General features: G+C 40.6%; 1 long non-coding RNA gene across 1 annotated transcript; it reads left to right on the top strand.

The window, feature by feature from the left end:
* Positions 1-10,856: 10,856 nt before the first annotated feature.
* Positions 10,857-17,341, top strand: LOC128070484 (uncharacterized). Its single transcript, XR_008201613.1, has 5 exons — positions 10,857-10,941; positions 12,755-12,797; positions 13,316-13,399; positions 16,531-16,631; positions 16,993-17,341. It is a non-coding gene; the product is annotated as an uncharacterized LOC128070484 (long non-coding RNA).
* Positions 17,342-24,149: the final 6,808 nt, after the last annotated feature.

Raw genomic sequence — 24,149 nt, 5'->3', positions numbered from 1 at the left:
ACTAATGCATATATATATAGAATTTAGAAAGGTGGTAACGATAACTCTGTATGCGAGACAGCAAAAGAGACACAGATGTATAGAACAGTCTTTTGGACTCTGTGGGAGAGGGAGAGGGTGGAATGATTTGGGAGAATGGCATTGAAACATGTATAATATCATATATGAAACGAATTAAAAAAAAAGAATGAAGTCAGACTCCCACTTCATGTTGTATGTAAAGAAAGTGAAAGTGAAAGAAAGTGAAGTAGCTCAGTCATGTCTGACTCTTTGCGACCCTGTGGACTGTAGCCTACCAGGCTCCTCCGTCCATGGGATTCTCCAGGCAAGAATACTGGAGTGGGTTGCCATTTCCTTCTCCAGGGGATCTTCCTGACCCAGGGATCGAACCCAGGTCTCCTGCATTGGAGGCAGATGCTTTAACCTCTGAGCCAGCAGGGAAGCCTGTATGTAAAAAGTAACTCCAAACTGATCAAAGGCCAAATGTAAGAGATTAAATTATAAAACTAGAGAAAAACACAGGTGTCAATCTTCCCAATCTTAGATTAGGCAACTGTGTCTTGAATAACTCCAAAATTACAAGCAATGGCTTGTAACAGATTTGTTTTTAGTAAAAGATTAAAACTCCTGAAAACACCCTTAGATAGAATTTCTTAATTCTTTAGGTCTGTTCAGCATTTTTGGCTTCTCTAACACCTATCTGCCTGCAATGCAGGAGACCTGGGTTCGAACCCTCCCTGAGTGGGCAAGATCCCCTGGAGAAGGAAATGGCAGCACACTCCAGTATTCTTGCCTGGAAAATCCCATGGACAGAGAAGCCTGTGGGCTACAGCCCATGGGGTCACAGAGTTGGACACGACTGAGCTACACAACACTTTCAACACTTATTTATTACATGTGGGGTGCCACTTACATCTTCCCTTAAGCTCCTGATGGCACATACAGACAAAAGTCTGTTTTAATAACTTTGATAATAATAATAATGACAGATATAACACCTAACATTGAAACAGTACTTACTGTTTAAACATGGATGAATCTATAGATTAACATACTAAGTGAAATACATCAGAAAGAGAAAGACAAATATCATATGATATCACTAATATGTGGAATCTAAAAAAATGATACAAATGAACTTATTTCAGAACAGAAACAGGGGAATTCCCTGGTGGTCTAGTGGTGAGGACTCTGTGCTTCCACTGCAGGGGGCACAGGTTTGATCCCGAGTCAGGGAACTAAGGTCCTGCATGCCACGCAGTGTGGCCAAAACAAAACAAACAAACAACTCAAAACAAAACCGAGCCACAGACTTCAAAAACATGGTTACCAGAGGAGAAAGGTTGGGGAGGGATAAATCAGGAGTTTGGCATTAACATATACACACTGCTGTATAAAATATATATAAAATAGATAATCAACAAGGACCTCCTGTATAGCACAGGGAACCCTACTCAATATTCTGTAATAAGCTATATGGAAAAAGAATCTGAAAAAGAGTGGATATATGTATATATATAACTGAATCACTTTGCTGTACACCCAAAACCAACACAACATTGCAAATCAACTATAATATTCAAAAATAAATAGCACTTACTGTTTGCCAGGCACCATCCTAAGTGCTTCACCTATATTAACTCTGCAAATCCCCCTAACACATCTCTATCTCACAGATAAGAGAACTACAGCACAGACAGGTTGAATAATTTGCCCAGAGTCACCAAAGCCTACAGAGCATGGACCCCAAACTGCAAAACAGGCAGTCTTCCCCCAGAGGGTGTGCTATTCATCTGAGCAAGCACCCTTAACTCCTCATATCGAGGGTTCTTATAAACCATGTCGCTTTGGACTAGACTGAGGCCAAACTGTGTTTCCTAGTCCCACTCCCTCTGCCCCGGATTTTAGTCACTTTAAATTTTTAATTAATTCATTTATTTGGCTGTGCTGGGTCTTAGCTGTGACACACAGGATCTTTAGTTGTGGCATGTGAACTCTTGGTTGTGGCATGTGCTATCTATTAATAGTTTCCTGACCAGGGATCAAACCCAGGCCCTCTGCATTGGGAGCATGGAGTCTTAGCCACTGGACCACCATGGAAATACCTGCCTTAGATTTTTAAATCTTAGAAACTGTACTTTCAGGTATCACAGAGAAGGAGATGATTTTCCTATATAAATTTGTACAAAATCACTTTCGCCTGGGGGTGAGAATTAAGAAGAAAGATTGGAATAGAGCTAAGGAAAAGATACCTTTTTCAGAACACAATAAGCAAAGACAAGGAGGAAGAAATCAGATTGGGAGGGGACAGCAGGTGATTTTCTTTAGTGAGATTTGAGGTAGAGTTACCAGGATGATGACCACAGGCCAGCGAGTACAGGCGACTAAAAGGTATGTGGTTTTATCCATCCTCTTTCTTGTCTTTCAGCCACAACTATGGCCTCCATTACCTGGGGTCATCTCTACTGACAGAGCAGGACCTCTTGGGCAACTCTAGACTCCAGCCACATTGTCCCATTGGGATGTCCCTAGCAAGGCCAATAAAAGGCAGCCATTAGTAATGAGCTATGTCTTTTTTTTTCTTTTAAAGAAATACTAACTTTCCCAAGAAGGTTTTTACATAAAATGAAGACATTTTGTGTCCAGTACATCATATTTTTCTTTTATCAGAACACTGATGAAAGAGCTCAGTGGGAGCTGACTGACAGTCTTTAGAACTGCTACTAGGGAAAGATAAGGTGGTACAAGAGAGCAGTGGGAAAATACCAGTGCAGGAAAAGCTGGGTTTTGGGGGCTTTCTGTTTATTCTTTCTTGCATCAGGACAACACATGAGACAGAACTTGTGATAAGTAAACAATACCTATGCCCCCTAAGGTCATTGTACATCATCCCTGTACCTGAATGCCTATTTACCCCAATCACTTATTATTTCAGTAAATATTTTTTGAGTGTGCACTACGTGCCAGGCACTGTTCTACACAGTGGGGTTGCAGCAGTGAATGAAACAGATACAAAGGTTTGTGCTCATGAAGCATACTACTTCGTCCCTCTTTTCCTCTCCCCACTTTTCCTTCTTCATCTAGTAGAGAACATCAAGCTGTAAATTAGGAAACCTGGGTTCTGGCCCTAGCTCTGCTACAAATTAGATGTATGATCTTCATTAGCATATCCAGACTCAGGTGTCCTCTCTGCAGTCCCTAAAGATGAACAAAACATCCATCTTGGAGTTGTGGGGAACTCCTAAATGAATCTAATATAGATTCTGTTTTCCAGGGGCTCACAGACTAGTAGGAAGGTCAGACACAGTTCCAGATAACTACAATGCAAAACTGAAGGTCACAGAAAAGTGAAACAGGGAAAGGTGACCAAGAGAACACGAGATCTAGGTTTCCAAACAAGTGGTACTGTCTGACTTGGGCCTTTAGTAACACAAAAGATTGGGGTATGTGTGAACAGATAGGGATCGTTTTCAAGGAAGAATGTACAGAGGGAGTAAGCAGAACAAATAGTAGTAAATGGACGATCAAGGTTCCAGTAAGGGCGTTCAGTGTCGCCGGAACACATTGAAAGAGTCAAACACCAAATTCACACGTATTTTTACAAGGAACCAAGAGATTGAGACATTCTGCTCTTGACCCATAACCATGAGGTCAGCTGATGGTTTTACTCAACATTTACAACCAATAATACCATTGAGGGCTCACCAATTACACAATTCCAACAAAATACTAGGACTTCTAACTTACAGATTAAATGACTTATGCAATGGGTATAACATATAGACAAATATGGAAGCTTTAAAAGTGAACCATATTCTGTCAGATTAAAAGAATAAAACATCTATACATGTCATTGGAAATAACACTGTGGTTTCCTTCAGCCCCATGCAGTGATACAGAGGAGATCAGCATCTCTCATCCTCTGGTTACTAAGTGGTGGTGGTTTAGTTGCTCAGTCGTGTCTGACTCTGTGTGACCCCACGGACTGAAGCCCACCAGGCTCCTCTGTCCATGGGATTTCTCAGGAAATATACTGGAGTGGGTTGCCACTTCTTTCTCGGGGATCTTCCAAACCCATGGATTGAATCCACGTCTTCTGCATTGCAGGCAGATTCTTTAGGGACTGAGCCACCAGGGACACCCCATGGTTACAAAGTACTGGTAATCAATGTTACTTGTTTCCTTAGGGAAAAAAAAAAAAAAAAAAAACTCCACATACTTGTTAGTTTTAATCAAGATGTTCAACTAAAGAAATAACTAAATAGTTCCAGATCTTATTTTAAAAGAAGATGCTGTTATCTACACAAGTTTCATTTAGAATGAAACTCTTCCATCTTTCTGTCCACTCTGGGGTCTCTGGAATCAAAGAGCCCAGCAGTAGCAGCAGCAACTGCAAAACAAAACATTTTGTCACTAGCCTGTTTTCCCTCTTACAATTACTTGCCTTCCTTGTTCCTTTCACTCCATTCCTTGGGTGTTAACCAACATTTCTACACGTTTGGGTTATTGTTGCTTTGTGATAAACCAATCCAAAATTCAGTGGTGCAAAATGACCATTTAAATTTGCTCTCAGATTCTGTTTGGGAACTCAGGATATGGCAGGGATGTCTTGCTTCTACTCCATGATGTCTGGAGTCTCAGCTGGGAAGACACAGCAGCTGGGGGACTCTAATCATCTAGAGGTGTCTTCGTTCTCCGGTCTTCTATTTGATGTCTGCTATTAGCTGGGATGTCAGCTGAGGCTGTTGACCAGAGGACCTGTAGGTAGCCTCACCATAGGCTTAGGCTTCCTCAAAACAAGGCAGCCTCAGGGAAGTCAGACTTCTTACATGGCAGCTTAGGACTCTAAAGATCAATGTCCCTGAAGATAAGTCACAAGCCATGCTGCCTCTTATGGCCTCAGAAGTCACAGAGTCTCATTTCTTCCTATTCTGTTGATTTAGATAATAGAAGTCTGTCCAGACTCAAAGCAGAGGGGACGTTAACCCTACTTTTCAATGGAAGAGTGGCAAGGTCACATTGTAGAAGAGAGCATGGGATGAGACATACTATTCTGGCCATCTCCGAAAAAGACAATGTTTTCCCTCCCATCCATTTATCTTGCTGAAGTATACTCTGATGATTTTTCTTTTTTTTAGGAAAAACACCTTAGAAGACTGCTATTTCTCACTGAAGCTCCTAAGTTCTGATAGAGGGTAACTAGATGCTTTCATCTACACCCAGCCTTCAATCTTTCCTATTCAACACATCTAACCATTTCTCTGCTATATACAGCTCCTGGCAGAAAGGAAATTTGGTCTCCTATAGGCTGCTGGACTTGGCACTAATCACTCTGAGGAGAAAAGCAGCCACTCACATATGGGAGCTGTCCTGGCCCTCAGCTACGTCTTGGTGTTCTCCTGATGAGTGTAATATAACCAATTTCACAGACCATAAACATCAAACAAGGCCACTCTGTGACAAAATCAAGACCACTGTATCCATGTCTGAAAAGAGACAGAATGCCAACTTTGATCAAACCACAAAATGGCCAAAACACCCTCCTATCCTGGCTAATAGCTTCTACTTTACCAATTAGCCTCTTTCTAGTCTATTCTCCTGTTGCTGCTGCTGCTGCTGCTGCTAGATAAGATTAATTAAGATACCCAATCATGGAATTATCCCTATGTATTGTCTGTTGCTTCCTAACAGAATGCAATTCAGAACGAAGCCTCACTTCTTTAAATTCTGCCACAAATCACCTAATACAAGTCCAAATCCTATAATAAGTCCTTTCTAACACCCTCTGAGATATTCCACCAGCTCCCTGTGGTGTGCATTTTGCCTCGACTCAGTAAGTAAGCAACCGACTTGCTCAAACACAGGTATGTTCCTGGTGGTCTTCAGTTGCAGTGCACTGGTGACTCCTCTAAGGACCTTGAAATTAGAAAACACATTTCTGGCAAGGCCATTTCTGATCTTCTGATCTCCAGCTTTCAGTAAGACTTTTACATGCAGTTTTGGAAGACAATTATATGAGTTCTTTGGATCTCTGAAAGCTATTAAAATGCTCCCATAGATACTATATGTGTGTGTGTGTGTGTGTATGAGAGTAGGTTATCAGGGTTTCTTCATCATATTACCAAGTACAGAAAAGTCATCATGATACATAGTAGCAATAACTCTCCTGTCTCCAACAAGTCACAGGATCTAAGGGCAACCTGGCTGCAGGCACATGGTTGTTCAGGCCTCTACTGTGGGAAAAGCAGTAAGTTATACACCTAGCAACTGGTTCATCAGTTGCAGATTCCAGATTCTAGAATATATTTGTGTCTCCTCTTCCTCCTGTTTTTTTTCTAACCTTATTTTTCAAAGAAACAAGGCATTAACTATGATAATTACCCTTCTCTCCTCTACTTTATAGTGCTCATTCACTTGATGTAAGAATTCTCATCCTCAGAAAAAACATTCCAAAGAAAACAATGACATCCATAGCCTTGTGGTTGAGCGCTGGATTGAAAACCTCACTCCACTTCAGGTTAGAGATACATACTGATTTAAAGTTAGGGACTTCCTGGCAGTCCAGTGGTTAAGAATCTGCCTTCCAATGTAGGGGACATGGGTTTTATCCTTGGTCAGGGAACTAAGATCCGACATGCCATAAGGCAACTAAGCCTGCATGCTGCAGCTAGAGAAACCCACGTGTTACAACGAAGAACCAATGCAGCCAAAAATAAAAAATAAAGTTGCTTAGGGAATCAGCCGTAACAAGCAGGAAGTCCAGATTAGAAGAAATCTTGTCTGAATCTGAATTCAGGGGTGATCATGTGTTTGCTGCTCTGACACACCTGGCCGCAAATTCCCTTTAGCGTCCATCGGTCTGCTCTCAGGATCCATAAGCTACTGAGTGTTCGAGTAACAAAATTAAATCATTCCTACTTAGGAATCACTTAGGACACAGTGATGCATAGTTCAAACCAACACAGGTTTCTTTTATTCCTTTTTTCCCCCTCACATTCCATTGAAAGCTATACTGTCTGTAAGACTAAGTGCGAATTAGGCAGAGATGAAGACTGGTAAGGAGGGGAGGAATCAGTGTACAACTCACCAACCATATGTGAAATTTAATTGATATTCAAGAGTCATGTGTGTGATTACTGATGGGGTTCAGAACATGCTACCCCAAAATATGGTGCCATGGCATACTGAATATTTTAAAGCTGAAGGAGTTTGAGTAAATGGCAGAAACAAGGTCACTTGACCCCTTCGCCCCTCTTCTCTCCTGAAACAGGTCATAAAATCCTCATGTGAGAGGTTCCCTCCTTATATTTAGAGAAGAGGATAATTTTTCTCTCCAAATACAAAGGGATGCAGAGAAAATCCTAACAAATAGGACTTGCTAAGTCTCCCCCAGTTTACTACACTTCCCTTATACTCCTTAATTTGTCTTATTTCTCCATGAATTCCCACTCTTTGTCAAACCTAGCATAAAATTTTGTTGTTTGTTTAGCCACTAAGTCATGTCACCTGGGAAGCCAGCGTAAAATACTGAACTCAGTTTCTCTGGGTCTTTATTTGCCTGTGACAGCTCCCATGTCATGTAAAACTTACATTAAATACATTTGTATGCTTCTCTCTTGTTAATCTGTCTTTGTCAGTTTAATTTGCAGACATAGCCAGGGACCTTGAGACAGTAGAGGAAAACTTTTTCCTACCCTTACAGTGTCCTGCTGATTCCCTTGTAATGGAAGACCTTCAGACTTCTGAAACATTCAGGTCACTCGTCATCCTAGCATCTTGCTGGTCACTGAAAAAGCTCACAATAGACCTAAGCCAGTTTATTTGGACTTTTTTGTGTGCATTTTATGTATGTCTGCATGATTGGTCTTGAGGTTTTGTTTTGCTTCATAAATGGCCTGGGGAGGATTTGGGAGCCAACACTAACAGGTCTAGAATGAGTGACATTTCTGAAAAATGTGTCCTGATCTTTTTCAGGCCCATGTAAGAGTTTGGAGGGTAGGCAGAAGAACTAGGGACTGCCATTCCCTGGTGACACAGTAGTAAAGCATCTACCTGCCAATGCAGGAGACCTGGGTTTCATCCCCAATGAGGAAGATACCCTGGAGAAGGAAATGGCAACCCACTCCAGCATTCTTACCTGAGGAATCCCATGGACAGAGGAGCCTGGTGGGCTACAGTCCACAGGGTCACAAAAGAGTCGGACATGACTTAGTGCCTAACAAAAGCAACCCTCCAGTAGGCTGTTTAGGTCAATCTATAAAAGAAGGTTTCATGTTAATCTCTGGCACAGTAAGGTTTCTGGTTCCCTTTGTGCTCTAGAGTGAATAAACTGATTATTTCTTCTGAAGAGGGAGGGATTTCATTGAGGGTGAAAAAATAAAAAATAAACTACTTATCACACTATCTCAATTCTGGCTCCTTATACAACTATTTCTGTGTTGATTAGATTGTCCCAACTGTCCTTTCATTTTTTAACTTCAAACATAATTACCAGAAGTTAGAACACCTCATTTTTTTTTTTTTTTTGGTGATGACACAAGTGTGAGTTCTATATATAACTAGCTGTGTGTGTGCCTGTATGCTAAGTAGTTTCAGTCAATGTCCGCCTCTTTGTGACTCCATGGACTGTAGCCCACCAGGCTCCTCTGTCCATGGGATTCTCCAGGCAAGAACACTGGAATGGATTGCCATGCCCTCATCCAGAGTCTTCCCGACCCAGTGTTTGAACCCATATTATGTCTCCTGCATTGGCAGGCAAGTTCTTTATCACTAGAGCCACCTGAAGAGCACAAATAACTACCTGTTTGAATATAACTCAGAAAGGAATCTGAAAAGAAAACAACTATTGTGTTTTTTATATGATTTAAGAAACTCTGATCCCCATGAGTGAAAAAAAAAAACTGATGCAAATCTTACTTTGTTTATTTCAAGAAGATTCATCTTTGCTCATCCATTTAAAACATACAAATGAACAACCAAAACACATCTGTTTTATTTCATATCTACCATGGCTTAATTCAGACTTGTTTAACCTTTAGGAATATGCTTACTTTCCCCTAGAGATGTCCTTTCTGGTTACTAATCTCAGTCCTGTTTAGACTAGTACATCTCTAAGTGTGTTCCGAGAACACCCAGAATGAGCAGTATCAGCGTCTCCTGGGAACTTGTAGGAAACGTAAATTTGGGGGCCAATGCCAGACCCACTGAATCAGCAACTCTTTGGTGGAATTCAGCAATCTGAGCTTTAGCAAGTCCTCCAGCTGATTCTGATGCACAGGAAAGTTTGAGAACCACTGACTTGGACTGCCTGCTATACTGCTGTTTCTCTGGCAAACAAAGCAGAAGGTATGAAGATTCAAAAGTTTTAAAAGATTGCTTAGAATTTCAAGTAAATCCACAATTCCCAGCTGTGAACTGAGTTTGCTAGAAAACCAAACAGCTGCCACAGAAGCGTTTCAAATGCTTAGACCAGACAGCCCTTGAGTTCTGCCATTTTAGTCCTACCCAGAGCTCAGAGAAGGCAATGGTAACCCACTCCAGTACTCTTGCCTGGAAAATCCCATGGACGGAGGAGCCTGGTAGGCTGCCGTCCATGGGGTCGCGAAGAGTCGGACACGACTGAGCGACTTCCGTTTCACTTTTCACTTTCATGCATTGGAGCAGGAAATGGCAACCTACTCCAGTGTTCTTGCCAGGAGAATCCCAGGGACAGGGGAGCCTGGTAGGCTTCCGTCTATGGGATCGCAGAGTCGGACACGGCTAAAGCGACTTAGCAGCAGCAGCAGCAGCAGAGCTTGCAGGCTATGCATGTAAAGGGAGGTCTTGCTCTCTGGTAAGACTGACTCTCCAGCAGGGGTCCTGGAAGTGCCACTGTGATGGATAAATGCTCTCACCAGGTATAAACGAGTATGGGCCTTAAGTGCTACTCAGTCACACTCCAGATAGCTGAGCTAACCAGGAAGGGAACGTGCTTGGAGAAAACTGCACAGTTTTGCCCTGTTTATTTTATCTTTAAAATATATGTCAAATCATCACATCAAAGATCATACCAGATGGCACCCTCAGGAGCGTTTGTGGCCCCCGACAGGTTTTCAAAACACTTTATCTCCTTGTATTGTAACTGCCTGTCTCAAAATGCATACTACTGACAGGCTGTAATTGTAGAGGAAAAAGGTTAATTCCTTTCCTCATACAGAGCTTCCAGTGCAGTACCCAAAACAGCGCAAGTGCTTGGTAATTTGTCAAAAGGGAGTCAACTCGTCCAAAGTAGAATCTGAAACCAGGGGCTCAATAAAATCACTCCAATAAAATCATCCCATATAGGTACAATTCGCATGTGCTGGTGCCCCGCCAACAAAATGTTTTTTCACTCTGCTGATTTTACCTTCCATTCATCTGTTCACCACCTCCCCTATCCCCAAACACTACAAAGACGATTCACACACTCATCACCTACACAATATAATTACATACCCTCTTCCGACACCCTTGTCATCACTTCTCGCCGCCGGGTCCGTCAGGCTGTCAGTTCCCCCGACTCCTCACCCCCTTTCACTTCGGTTCCCCTGTTCCAGCGCGACAGGAGGCCAGAACGTGCCTACACCTTCAGCTCAAAACATGTGTTACAAACTTCCGCCTCCTCTGCTCTGCTGGTGCCGGCCGACGGTCCCTGCTTTCCAGCCTCGGAGAGAAGCTGCACCAGCAGTGGCCAGACTCAGATAGCCGGTGGTCCTTACTTAGGATCGGTCATAATAGAAAAAAGCACTGCATAGTTCCCGGATGCCCTGGGGCGACGTACAAAGGAGCTCCCACAATCCTCTTCGCTTCCGCTTGTTCCACCTCCAAACCCCGGCATTGACCCTTTCACGTCCATGTTTGTTGGACTATCGACGACCCCTGGCACGCAGATTGCACCATGGGGAGATCCCCGACACTTACGTGGTAAATGAAGTGAAGGGTGGGACCTCCAGTTATAGGCTTCCCAGGTGGCACTAGTGGTAGAGAACCTGCCTGCTAATGCAGGAACATAAGAAGCGCAGGTTCGATCCCCAGAAATGGCAACCCACTCCCATAATCTGGCATGCTCTAGTCTATAGGGTTGCACGGAGTCCGACCCGATTTAGCACGCAAGCAGGTCCCTCAATTATAGTTATCTCGTTTTTGCAACTTGCTTGTAAATTGGCTTGTAAGCTTACCTACTCATTTATAAATAAGACCTTAATATACTTGTTGAGTTGACAACATGAACAGTTCACAATGATGCCTTTAAGTCTCTAAACCAACTGACCCTCTAAATTTGCTGTTTTTGACTGTTCACCTTGATCTTGTGCCTTTTCTACCCTCCATTTCCCATCTCCTTTTAGTTCTTGTCTATTTAACTGCATGCCTCAATGGTTAAGGGTACCGATTTTGTAAACCGGGCTTTTTGGGTTTGAATCTCCACTCTACCATTTATCCAACCATGGAATCTTGGTTAAAGGATTTAAGCACGCTGTTCCTTGACTTCCTCATCTGTAAAATGGGTATAATAGTAAGACCTACCTCTAGAGTTGTGAGAATTTTAAAAGTCACATGCAGGGAGCACCTAGAACATTGCCTAGCAAAGAAGTGGTATATTGGAACAGAAATTACAATTACTGACGTTGATGGATATGTCTTCTCAGTTAAGACCTTCTAGCTGATAAAGTGTAAATGATAATCATGGTTAACATTTGATTATCTGTGAACTAGGTACTATGTTAAGTGCTTTACATCCATTTCTGTTGTTTAATCCTCATGGTCTTTGGTAGTAGTTGTATTATCCTTCTCTCCCCTCCTTTGTTTTTCTAAGCAACTAAGAAAATTCAGAACTGTGAGATTGCAGATAACCCAGAGCTCCTAACAAATAGAGCCAAGACTTAAAACTCTGATTTGTCTTGTGTGCGTTAGTTGCTCAGTCGTGTCCGACTCTTTCTGATTCTGTGGACCATGGCCGACAAGGCTCCTCTGTCCATGGAATTCTCCAGGCAAGAATACTGGAGTGGGTCGCCATCCCCTACTCCAGGGGATCTTTCCTACCCAGGGATCGAACCCAGGTCTCCTGCATTGCAGGCAGATTCTTTACCATCTGAGCTACCAGGGAAGGCATTTTAGATACGACTTGACCCTTCTCAAATATCACTGAGAAAACTGCCATAAATTCTTTGTGAGTGCTCTTCTTTTCCATAAGAGTTCCCTCGATATCCGTGCAGGTCAGGAAGGCTAAGTTTTCTTCAAAGGCAGAAGGACAGCAGACAGTAAAGCAAGGGTCTCTCCCCTGAAGGCTGGCTGCAAAGATGACTAAAATAGCAAGTCATAATGAACTCAATTATTGTGCCCCACTGCGCCACACAGGCCCTATTACTGCCCATACTGCCTAAGACCACTGGAGATAAAAGGTCCAGGATCCCCATCTCACCTCATCATTCTCTAAAGCTTGGATATTATTAAAGATTTTGCTTGTTTTAGGATGGCACCAAGAGACTCTTTAATATACTATTCTGATTCCAGCCAAAGTGGTAGTAATTTCCACATTAGCAGCAGGTAGAATCAGGTATTTCTACCTCAGCCCAAGAGCACAGCGAAATCTCCTCTTTCCTAGTTGAAAACAAAAAAGGAATCCCCTCTTTTCCCTCAGATCCTACAGTACCAGGGTCTTGTTATTCTCACTCCACACGTACCTACTCCCACTTCCCAACTGATGCTCAGGCAGTTCACAGTGTTGTTTTTTTTCCAGGGAAAGGCTGCTGATGGTAAAGGGACTGGTAAGGAAAAAGAATGTAAGTCCCCAAGTTTGCTGAAGGTAAACCAAGTACTGCTTTGTCCCTACCCCTGTACCCATTTTGTAGCTCCCTGACCTTCTTTACTCCCTTTTGGCATTTCAGAACTCATTACCCTTGCACACCCAGGAACACCTTTGGACTTGAATTGCCAAAAAATCAACTTGTCTTTTTTTTTTCTTCACAATCCCCAACAATAGCACAGATGGCTAGTCTTGTGTGTGTGCATGTGTGTTTAATATGGACCATTTAAAAAAAGTTTTTATTGACTCTGTTACAGCATTGCTTCAGGTTTTTTTGAAATATGTATTTATTTGGCTGTATTGGGTCTTAGTTTCAGCACATAGAATCTTTAATCTTGGGCATACAGGATTTTTTTTAGCTATGGCATATAGGATCTAGTTCCCTGACCAGGGATTGAACCCAGGCCCCCTGCATTGGGAGCATGGAGTCTTAGCAGCTGGACCACCAGGGAAGTCCCTGCTTCAGTTTTATGTTTTGGTTTTTTTGGTCATGAGGCACGTGGGATCTCAGCTCCCCACTGGGAATCGAACTCGCACCCTCTGCATTGGAAGATAACGTCTTAACCACTGGACTGCCAGGTAAGTCCCTGGGCTTGGTCTTCTACTCAAAATGGCTAAGTTTATATTCTTCTCCCATATAGGCCATCACACTGACACAACATTGTGGGTCAGCTATGCCAGTATTCTTGCCTGGGAAATCCCATGGACAGAGGAGCCTGGTGGGCTAGAGTTCTTGTGGTTGAAACAAGCTGGACACAACTAAGCAACTGAGCACACAGCGCATGCTCCTATAAATTGTTTTTTTAAAGTTTGTGTGTGTGTTAGTCATTCATGTGACCCCATGGACTGTAGCCCTTCAGGTTCCTCTGTCCATGGAATTTTCCAGTGGCTAAGTTTAAAAAGATAAAGGAGAGAGAGAGAGGATGAGAAAGCTTTTATCTTAATTTCCCCCATTATTTCTAGTGTCAGGCTATTAGAAAGTGTCAGCATAGGGGTAAAGCTGAGAGAAATCCAGTTCCAGAAGTCAGGAAATCTTCCCTGGCACAAAGCATAAGTATCGACAGAAGGAAAACAAGCAGACAGGGGTGTCTCTAGGGCCAGTAGAAATAAAGCAGAGAGGTTGGGTGCAGATCTCAGACATAAACAAGAGACCCTACACTTAGAGCTCCTTTCATCCTAAACCCCATATTCCCATTCTAGAGATTTCATCTGCCTCAAATTCTTAGCAATTTGGTTCTTTGACTTCTGGGCAACTTGCCCTGATCACAGAAGCCACCACCAGCTGCTTATTGCTTTGAAAAAAGAGTAGGTAAGGGGAGAGGATATGCCTTATTCCTAAACCCAATTTTAGAAAGGGAGATGTGTTTCCAGTATCTCATCCCAGATGTTCTCATAACATAATTTTCGAAACTGTCATATGTAGTTTGTGTTCAAGTTCTTCTGTGCTTTTTGTGGTATTTTTCAGTTATGTGTTTTTAAGGGCTCATCTGGGGTTCTAATACACATATGACAATGTTTCTATACTGTAGGGTACACACACTGCTGGTGACCAGTTCAGGCTCCCTTTACAAGGCAGATGGACCAGTTCCCCCAGCAGCTGTGGGTGTTAGCAGCTAACTACAGCTGCTTCCTTTTCTGGGTAATTTCACTCTGTAGAATAAAAGCTTCAGTACTGTTACAAGACTTATACTCCCCACACACCCCTGCAACCTAAAAAAAGAAAATGAGGCCCAGCCTATTCCTAGCTTCTCTTGTCTTGCTGATATCAACAGACCACATTCTCTCAAATTAGATAGTAAATTCATTCATGCTTCATTGTAGTTCTTTTTCACTACAGACTATGGGGGGGAAACTTATAATTGTTAGAAAAAGCTATTTGAGACTTGTTGAAATTTTGGTTAGATTATAATTATTTTGTGATAGATAGTCCTGCTCTAATAGCATGAATTGTAGATTGATCAGTTGTTGGCTATTTCATTTCTGTTGACTGTAAGCTGTTACTGAAGATGGCCAAGAACAAGCCCAAGGTTGTGTATCTGATAAGGATACTCTGATTAATCTAGAAATGTTAAGAAAAACAGACAAGACTACCAATTTGCAAATAATAAAAATATATCCTAAAATAATTCTGGTATAATTCAGAAGATATATTGGGATCATTATTATAAACCTTGATCATAATATTGTAGAAGTGTGTAGGTATTGGTTGAATAAGGTTCAGGTTGAAAAAGTGTTCAGGTTAAAAATGATCAGATTTTTGAATTTACGTTTGCAGACATACAAAATACTAAACTTCTGGCATCACATTCAGTTTCTTCCCCCAACACATAAATCCTATTATAGAGCCTTTGTAAAACCACCATACCAAAACAGCTGGCTAAATCCACTCTTGTGGCTTAAAAGAGCCAAGGTGATTTTTTTCACTGGGATTATACCCTTAATTAACTTCCATCTAAATTAAGACCCAAACATATCTGAAAACTTATTTCTCTGTGTATTTTAATATCTTGCTTTTAGTGTGACCTCTGATCATTAATTCCCTTTCATTTATTATTTACATGTATTTATTTGTATATTTTATGTTGTTATTTATTATTTTGGGCTTCCCTGTGGCTCAGCTGGTAAAGAATCCACCTGCAATGCAGGAGACCTGGGCTCGATCCCTTTCAATTCCTTTTTACTTGTTACTTTGCTAAATATATTTATTTTATCCTCCGTTGAAAAAAATCAGATTATGGAAGGTCTTTTAAGTGGTGGTTTTTGATTTGGTAACTGAAACAAACATTTCCTATTTCATAAGAGGAGAATATCATTATTTAAAAATTTATACTGATCTGAAAACTATTGGTTGTTTCTGAAAAGTCCTTTCTACATTGGTCAAATAAATCTCAGTATTTATAGAGCTTGTTCACTATTTTAGTTCTGTACAAGATTTTCAGTATAGCATAGGAAAGAATGCTCTATTAACTTGCTTAACGCAGGTATACTGAAGAGAAGAAATGACTTTCCTAACTTATCTGTAATCATTGTTAAGTGAAGTCTTGGTAAGAACAATTAAAGAATGGTGAGTTACTCATTAAAATTTTTGAAGTACTAAAGCATTGGAATGGATAGAATTATACAGGAGAATAATACAACTTATTTTCAGAAATAATAAGAAAATTGTATGAGGGTAGATATGTAAATTTTATTATAATAGTACCCTCTGTTGGTATTTCTCAAAAATTTTCTGCCTAAACCCTTAAAGGTTTCTAAGATTGTAAATGATTAATTATCACATTATCCATTTCTAATAAAAACATTTTCTAAGTCCTTCATCTGTCTTTCATCATTTACCAGTTTTACCATAGAAATGATATGGAATTTCAGTGTCACTCTTGATACACAATGCCCATCTTTTCCGGCCTAGTTGACAGATACACATATTCTAAAATCCGAAGCCAAATGTCACTGCCTCTGTGAAGACCTTCCCAGTCTCCTTTTTCCTAGGCAGAATTCATCCTTTTCTTAAATGTGCACTCATAGGTCTTTATACACACCTCTTTTAGACCTTGCATCTCACTGTATTATAATTATATGTTGTATAAGTTAACAACTGTTTTTTCATGTCATTAAGAAACCCATTATTTTTCTATTATATAAAAAATCCAAAAGTAGGCAGTTCAATATTGTTACAGCTTCTCCTTTCATCTTTATGCTTTATTTTTCAGCCTCAAGCTCTGCCTTCCTAGCTCAGTTTCCTCAATGTAACAATATAGTTGCTGTAGCTCCAGCCATCACACCCATGTCCTAGGCAAGAATGAGTTAAAAGGTAATGCAATATGGCCTCCCAGCTTAACAACTTCATAAACACCCTCACTCCTCCTCCCCTACCCCAGTGCATGTATGTGCACATACACATACACACGGACAAAATTTTAAACCTTTCTAGGAGGCCCCACCCAAAAACTTCCACCTACATACCACTGACCTATGTTTAGTCACATGAGCACCCCTATTTGAAAGAAAGGGTGAGAAATTACATTTTTTCCTATTTGGGTACATAGCCACACCCCCACCCAAGAAAATCAGGTTTTATCACTTAGAAATAATGGGGAGAAAGGGATAAACAACTACCAATCTCTGTCACATTCTTTCACTTAAAAAAAAATCATACTTGTTTCCTTACCTAGGCTATAAAATCTTGGACGGTTTGCTGCTGCTACTGCTGCTAAGTTGCTTCAGTCTGACTCTGTGCGACCCCATAGATGGCAGCCCACCAGGCTCCCCCGTCCCTCGGATTCTCCAGGCAAGAACACTGGAGTGGGTTGCCATTTCCTTCTCCAATGTATGAAAGTGAAAAGCGAAAGTGAAGTCGCTCAGTCGTGTCCGACTCTTTGCAACCCCATGGACTGCAGCCTACCAGGCTCCTCCATCCATAGGATTTTCCAGGCAAGAGTACTGGAGTGGGGTGCCATCGCCTTCTCTGTTGGACGGTTTAGAGTATGTCATATTTATTTTGTATTTCAAGGGCCTAGCGTAGTACATGACACTATTTATTGTTTATTTTCTTCACCTACAATGTGAAGGGTTATTTTATGTAATCTTCCAAATAAAAAAGATTTCATGTTTTACCAGAATAATTTCTGTGCTTTGTGTTGACTTTAATCATGTCCTTGATTATTTAAGAAAACAAAGCTTCCTCACTTATGAAGGAGCTAAGGTTCTTGAGAGTCATGTTACCTTCTGTGTTTATTTTTAAATGCTGTATTGTTCCCTTCATATGAATAGCCAAATACTGTTTCTTTTCACCAACTATCCTATTTTAAGTATTCAAATTTCTTGACTCTTCATTTTGTTTTCTTCCTAAGGTTGAATCCTAAATGTAAAATGAAATAAAATAACTTTCAGGATATAGTTTGTACCTAAAGGTATATTTGATATTTTCCAAAGGGCCCTCGATCAGTCAAAGATTTGTTCTTTCTTTTACCTTAGAAAAAGTTGCTAGAAACTATTGTGTTTATTTAGTGTTACTGTTCGGAGAAGGCAATGGCACCCCACTCCAGTACTCTCGCCTGGAAAATCCCATGGATGGAGGAGCCTGGTAGGCTGCAGTCCATGGGGTCGCTAAAAGTTGGACACGACTGAGTGACTTCACTTTCACTTTTCACTTTCATGTATTGGAGAAGGAAATGGCAACCCACTCCAGTGTTCTTGCCAGGAGAATCCCAGGGACGGGGGAGCCTGGTGGGCTGCCGTCTATGGGGTCGCACAGAGTCGGACACGACTGAAGCGACTTAGCAGCAGCAGCAGCAGCAGCAGCAGTGTTACTGTTGATGACATGCATAGGGAGAGTTGTCTAATTAGAAGAGATGCTCACTTTCCCCTAAGTTACATTTGTATGGGCAAAATATTACTAACATAAAAATGTCAGAAATTGTATCCTAAATGGAAAGTATCTAGAGATTTCTCAAGGCTCTTGGTCTCCATGATATTTCTATTTATCAGAGTTCTCGTGGTACTTTGCCTGAGAATATTAGGCAAAAGCAGTTTAGCATTATCGTTTATAATTTTAGTTATTAATGTAAACCTTTTCTTGGCCACAAACTTACTTCTTATTAATTTGAATCTAGGCCTGTGGCTTTTAAGTGAAGATGTGTATCAGACTTAACCTATGGAGTTCCATTAAAATATAGGTTTTGTTGTACCTGCTCCAGATTTACTGAATTTCTTTAGTTGGTATTCTTTTATTTATTGGAGGATAATTTCTGTACAATGTTGTGTTGGTCTCTGCCATACAACAATGTGAATCAGTCATATATATATATATATATGATATATATATATATATATCATATATATATATATATGATATATATCCCTTCCCACTTGAGCGCCCTCCCCCCAATTCTACTCTTCTAGGTTGTCACAGAGCACCAGGCCGGGCTCCTTGTGTTATGCAGCAGCTTCCCACTACTTGTGTATTTTACACGTGATAGTGTATATATGTTAGTGCTACTTTCTCAATTTGCCCTAACCTCCCTTTCCCCCGCTGTGCCCACAAGTCTGTTATCTACATCTGTGTCTCCATTTCTTCTCTGTAAATTGTTTCAACAGTACTATTTTTCTGGATTACATATGCATGCGTTAATATATGGTATTTGTTTTTCTCTTTCTGACTTCTTCACTCTGTGTAACAGAATCTAGGTTCATCAACCTTACTCCAACTGACTCAAGTAATATCATTCTCAACAGTGAAAACCTGAAAGCATTTCCTCTAAGATCAGGAACCAGTTACTATTCTTGATATTCTGTAAATGTATGTTCTTCCTGTATGTTTAGTATATTCATGGTATAGAATGTACGTCATATCTCTATTATTATTTATCTTTCAGTTTTTTCCGCTATAAAAATTGGTTCTATCTTTTTGTAAATTGGATGTAACATTTACTGTTTCTGATGAAGGTAGACTGAATCGTTATAGATATTTTGTCTAAAACTTTGGCATTATCAGAATTGGCTCTGATAGACATTCTGCCCTATTAGTTTGTCTTCTAGGAAAAAGGATAAACAGATAATTCAAAAAAGAAAAAAAGGAGAGGTCTCCAATTAGAGGACTGAAACCCTAACTACTTTTTGGGAATTCTGGATTTCTTTTTCTTTTTCTCAGGCCTCTTAATTTCATGCTTTATAAAAGGCACAGAAAGTAGAGCAAACCCTACATGCTGTGGTTCAGAGAATATCAAGCGATTTAGACAATGCCACTGCAGTGGGCTGAATGGTAGACCCTGAAAGATATTTCTACCTTCTAATCTCTGAAATCTGTGAATATTGCAGTATATATTAAGCCAAACATATTCATAAAGATTTTGAGAGGAGAACTTATCCTGGATTATCTGGGTAGGCCCTAAGTCCGAAGAAAAGTGTTCTTAAAAAAGTGAGACAAGGACTTCCCTGGTTGTCCAGCAGCTAAGATTCCGAGCTCCCAATGCAGGGAGCCTGGGTTAGATCTCTAGTCAGGGAACTAGATCCCACGTGCCACAACTAAATATCCTGCATACTGAAACTAAGACCCAGCACAGCCAAATAAATAAATTTTTTTTTTAAAAGTGATGCAGAGGAAGATTTGAGAGACACACAAAGGAGGCAGTGTGATGAAGGCAGATGTTGAAGAAATGAGTCTACAAGTCCATGGAATGCAAGGGCAGCTACAAGAAGCTGAAAGAAACAAGGGACCACTTCTCCTTTAGGGTCTCTGGAGTGAGTGTGGTCCTGCCACATTTCAGATTTCTAGGCTTCAGAACTGTGCAAGAATAAAGCCACCAAGTTTGTGGCAATTTGTCATAGCAGCCTTATGAAACTAATACAACCACTTAAAATGATAGAACTTTTTGCCCCAGAAGTTCATGCAGTTGAATGGGTCATGGTTCAGAATTGAACTGCCTTAGATATAGGATTGGCTTCTTGAGGGAGAACATGAGCTAATTTAACAGTAGGATGTTGTGCCTACATCCCTACAGTCCTCTCCAAGATTTATTTATTTATTTATTTATTTTTGGCTGCATTGGGTCTTGATTGCTGCATGTAGGCTTTCTCTAGTTGTGGCTTGCAGGCTCTAGAGTTCAGGGCACATGGGCTTAGTTGCACTGTGGCATGAGGAATCTTCCTGGACCAGGGATTGAACCTGTGTCCCCTGCATTGGCAGGTGGATTGGTAACCAATGGACCATGAGGGAAGTCCTCTGAGATCTTTGATACTACTAAAAATTCAGGAAGTAAACCAAGAAATCTAAATTTGGGTAATTTGGAGAACAACCCCATAGCTGGTTTGGCAGGCTCTTCAGATCAGGGATGGGATATATTCCCTTGGTTTAATATAGGCACTCATGGCTCCTGGCTGAGAAGTGGACCATGAATTCTGATCATAATCAAACATATAAACTCTGATCATGATACTTTTTAGTATTGTTTTTCAGTTTCAGATCTATGATCTCTATCACAGCTATTATTATGACAATCTAGCAAATGGCTATATAGCAGGAAGAGCAGAAAAGCCTGATACAGAGATAAAAACAACCACTGTGGGAAACTTGGGGACCAGAACAACTATAGACAGAAACTTGACATGTGATTGTGATACCCCAAACAACAATGAAAATCCAGAATGGTCACACCTTAGATATTAATAGTGTATTTAAGGAAAAACTGAAAGCCCAAACTGCCTATCCCCACACTCAGCCTGGACTCTGAGAACTAAAACTATGCTTAATGTCTATATTAGTATAACGTTGCTGTTCCTCTGTCTTCATGAGCATCTCTTTATTTTCAGGACTGTCCTGCCTAGGCAAACAGGTTGATTGCTCATCCCAAGAACTTCCTCAGGAAACAAGGTTAATATTCAAAAGTGTCACTTTCCTATATACTTGCAATGATCAAGTGGCATTTGAAATGAAAAACACAATACTATTTACATTAGCACTCCCAGTGATCTATAGATTCAGTGCAATCCCAATCATAATCCCAACAAATTATTTTGTGGATATCGACAGGCTGATCCTAAGTTTATATGGGAAGTCAAAAGACCTAGAATAGCCAACACATGTTGAAGAACAAAGTCAGAGAACTGACACTACCCAACTTGAAAACCTACTATAAAAGCTACAGTAGTCAAAACAGTGTGGTATTGGCACAAGAAGAGACAAATAGATCAGTGGAACAACACAGAGTCCAACAAAAAATAATCTTTGACAAAGGAGAAAAGATATCTTTTCAACAAATGGTGCTGGAACAACTGGTCATCCACATGCAAAAAAATTAATGTAGACACAGACCCAATAGGGCTTCTCTGATGGCTCAGTGGTAAAGAATCAATCTGCAATGCAGGAGACATGGGTTCGATCCCTGAGTTGGGAAGACCCCCTTGAGGAGGAAATGGCAACCCACTCCAGTATTCTTGCCTGAAAAATGGCATGGGCAGTGGAGCCTGGTGGGCTACAGTCCAAAGCACTGCAAAAGTTGGACACAACTGAGTGACTGAGCACACACTGAATACCCTTCATAAGAATTTCCCAAAAGACCCACCAACTCTTCAATGGAAAGCATTGAAAAAATTTGCACCCTAAGATTCTCTGAATTTCTTACCTCAATTCTTGCCTTGCTGCTTCCACCACTCTTGGACTGTTGTATCATGAGTCTTACTCAATCCTAGTCAAGTCTCCACACTGAAATCTCTACTTTTAAAACAAACACCCTATTTTAATCAATTCTATCTTTACCTTTTTCCCTCTGAGACACTGCCAAATCTTAATGGAATAGATGGTCTCCCTTGCTGTGATAAGAAATATACTCAAGCTTTGTTTTTTAAGTTGTGGTGGTAATACTTGGGGAGCAGATTTTATATATATATATATATATATATATGTATATATATATATATATAGTCTAATATATCTGGGGCTTCCCTGGTAGCTCAGCTGATAAAGAATCTACCTGCAATGCAGGAGACCCTGGTTGGATTCCTGGGTCAGGAAGATACCTTGGAGAAGGGATAGGCTGCCCACTTCAGTATTCTTGTGCTTCCCTGGTGCCTCAGATGGTAAAGAATCCACCTGCAATGTGGGAGACCTGGGTTCAGTCCTTGGGTTGGGAAGATCCCCTGGTGGAGGGCATGGCGACCCACTCTGATATTCTTGCCTGGAGAATCCCCATGGACAGAAGAGCCTGGCGGGCTACAGTCACAAAGAATTGGACATGACTGAGCAACTAAGCACAGCACAGCACAGCACATCTAATATATCTAGGCATAGACATAGATATATACACGCTTATAAGTTGCATCCATCTGTCACATGAAAAAATTATAAAGATTAGATCACAGATCATTGTGTCAAATTCAATCTATTTCTATCCAATAGTAACCAAAATGATAAAGATTGTTTGGTAATTCTCGATCCTGTCAGCCTCTTCACAGCCCTCTTACAGTCCATCATCTCGCTGGGTACTAAGTTATGCACCTGAGGAAGGTAGATCACTCCAGGGTTGCCTTCCAGGCCCAGACCCTCAAAGAATGTAGGGAACTAATATATACATATCAGAATTATTCCATTTCATTATAATGGTAGGGAAGGATGAATTGGGTAAATGCTTTCAGACTAGGTACCCCCAAGAAATTAATCAAGAAAATTGAAGTGAAGCAAGAAGGAAGGATGCATAACAGTCATCAACTCCTAGATCATATATTTAAGTAAACATTATACATATAGTACACATTCTCTATGTGTGGCTGTCATTATTTCTATCACTGCTTCTCCACTGAAAAATATATTTAAGGGAACTCTTAAAAACTTTCTCAGACCCAATCATTTATGTTAATTTTTATACTACTATTTCCTAAATATAAACAAAACTAAATATGAACTCTCCTGTTCATAAAGCTCTTATACAAATTCAATTTACCAATTCTGCACAAATTTTAAATGTGTTCATTTAATGTGGTACATGATGTTTGCTGAAACAAAACTGCCCTTAGAAACCTAAGCATACTACCGACTGGCCTGTGCACTCTTGATTTTCAGCATGCTTGTATGTGCATCTTGTGAGGACTCTCCTTTCCCATCACTTTCCACTTTCAAATAACAAAAATTTTCAGTTGTAATCCTTGAAGGAGGAGGGTCACTTCATATCTTTTCTCACTAGTTCATGACAAAGCAGTATTACTTTGTGCCAACTTGGTTTTAAAAACAGACTCAAATACATGTCCTAATTATGTGGCAGCTGTTGCCATTCAGTCACCCAGATACTCCAGAATATGCCTAAAACTGAATGTAAAACGTACTTGTAGAAAAATTCAGACTCTGTCATTGGATTCCAGTTTGAAAAACACTGTCCTATTATAGTATGTGTAAATAAATATATGTTTAAATGAGACTATTTTGTTAGATTCTTACTAATACTTTCTGGTGCTATTACCTGAGTACCTGCATTATAATGCAGCACTTGACTCCTGCTTCATTTGGACAATCAAGTCTCTTGTTGGTGAGCACTAAGGTATGGGCCATTCTGTCTCACTAGTCCAGGCCCCTGAAAATGGGTGCATTGGAGACCATAGGTCTCCATCATAGATCATCACTGTTCTTTGATCTCTAAATTGAGTGAAAGAAGATATACTCAACAATAGGGTAGCCAAATAACTGAAGCAAGACATTAAATTTTAAGGAGCGGTTGAGGAGTTGCTGGACAAGACACTGTTTGGGGCTCATGTGGCAACTCCCCACTTCTCCCAACCCCCTTTCTCCTTTCCGTCCTCCTGCATTCTTTCACTGTTCCTCTCCTTTCCATCTACTTCTACGCTT

This window comes from Budorcas taxicolor, chromosome X (genome assembly GCF_023091745.1).
Source record: "Budorcas taxicolor isolate Tak-1 chromosome X, Takin1.1, whole genome shotgun sequence".
Classification (NCBI taxonomy): Eukaryota; Metazoa; Chordata; class Mammalia; order Artiodactyla; family Bovidae; genus Budorcas; species Budorcas taxicolor.
This window is presented reverse-complemented; position numbering and strand designations above follow the sequence as displayed.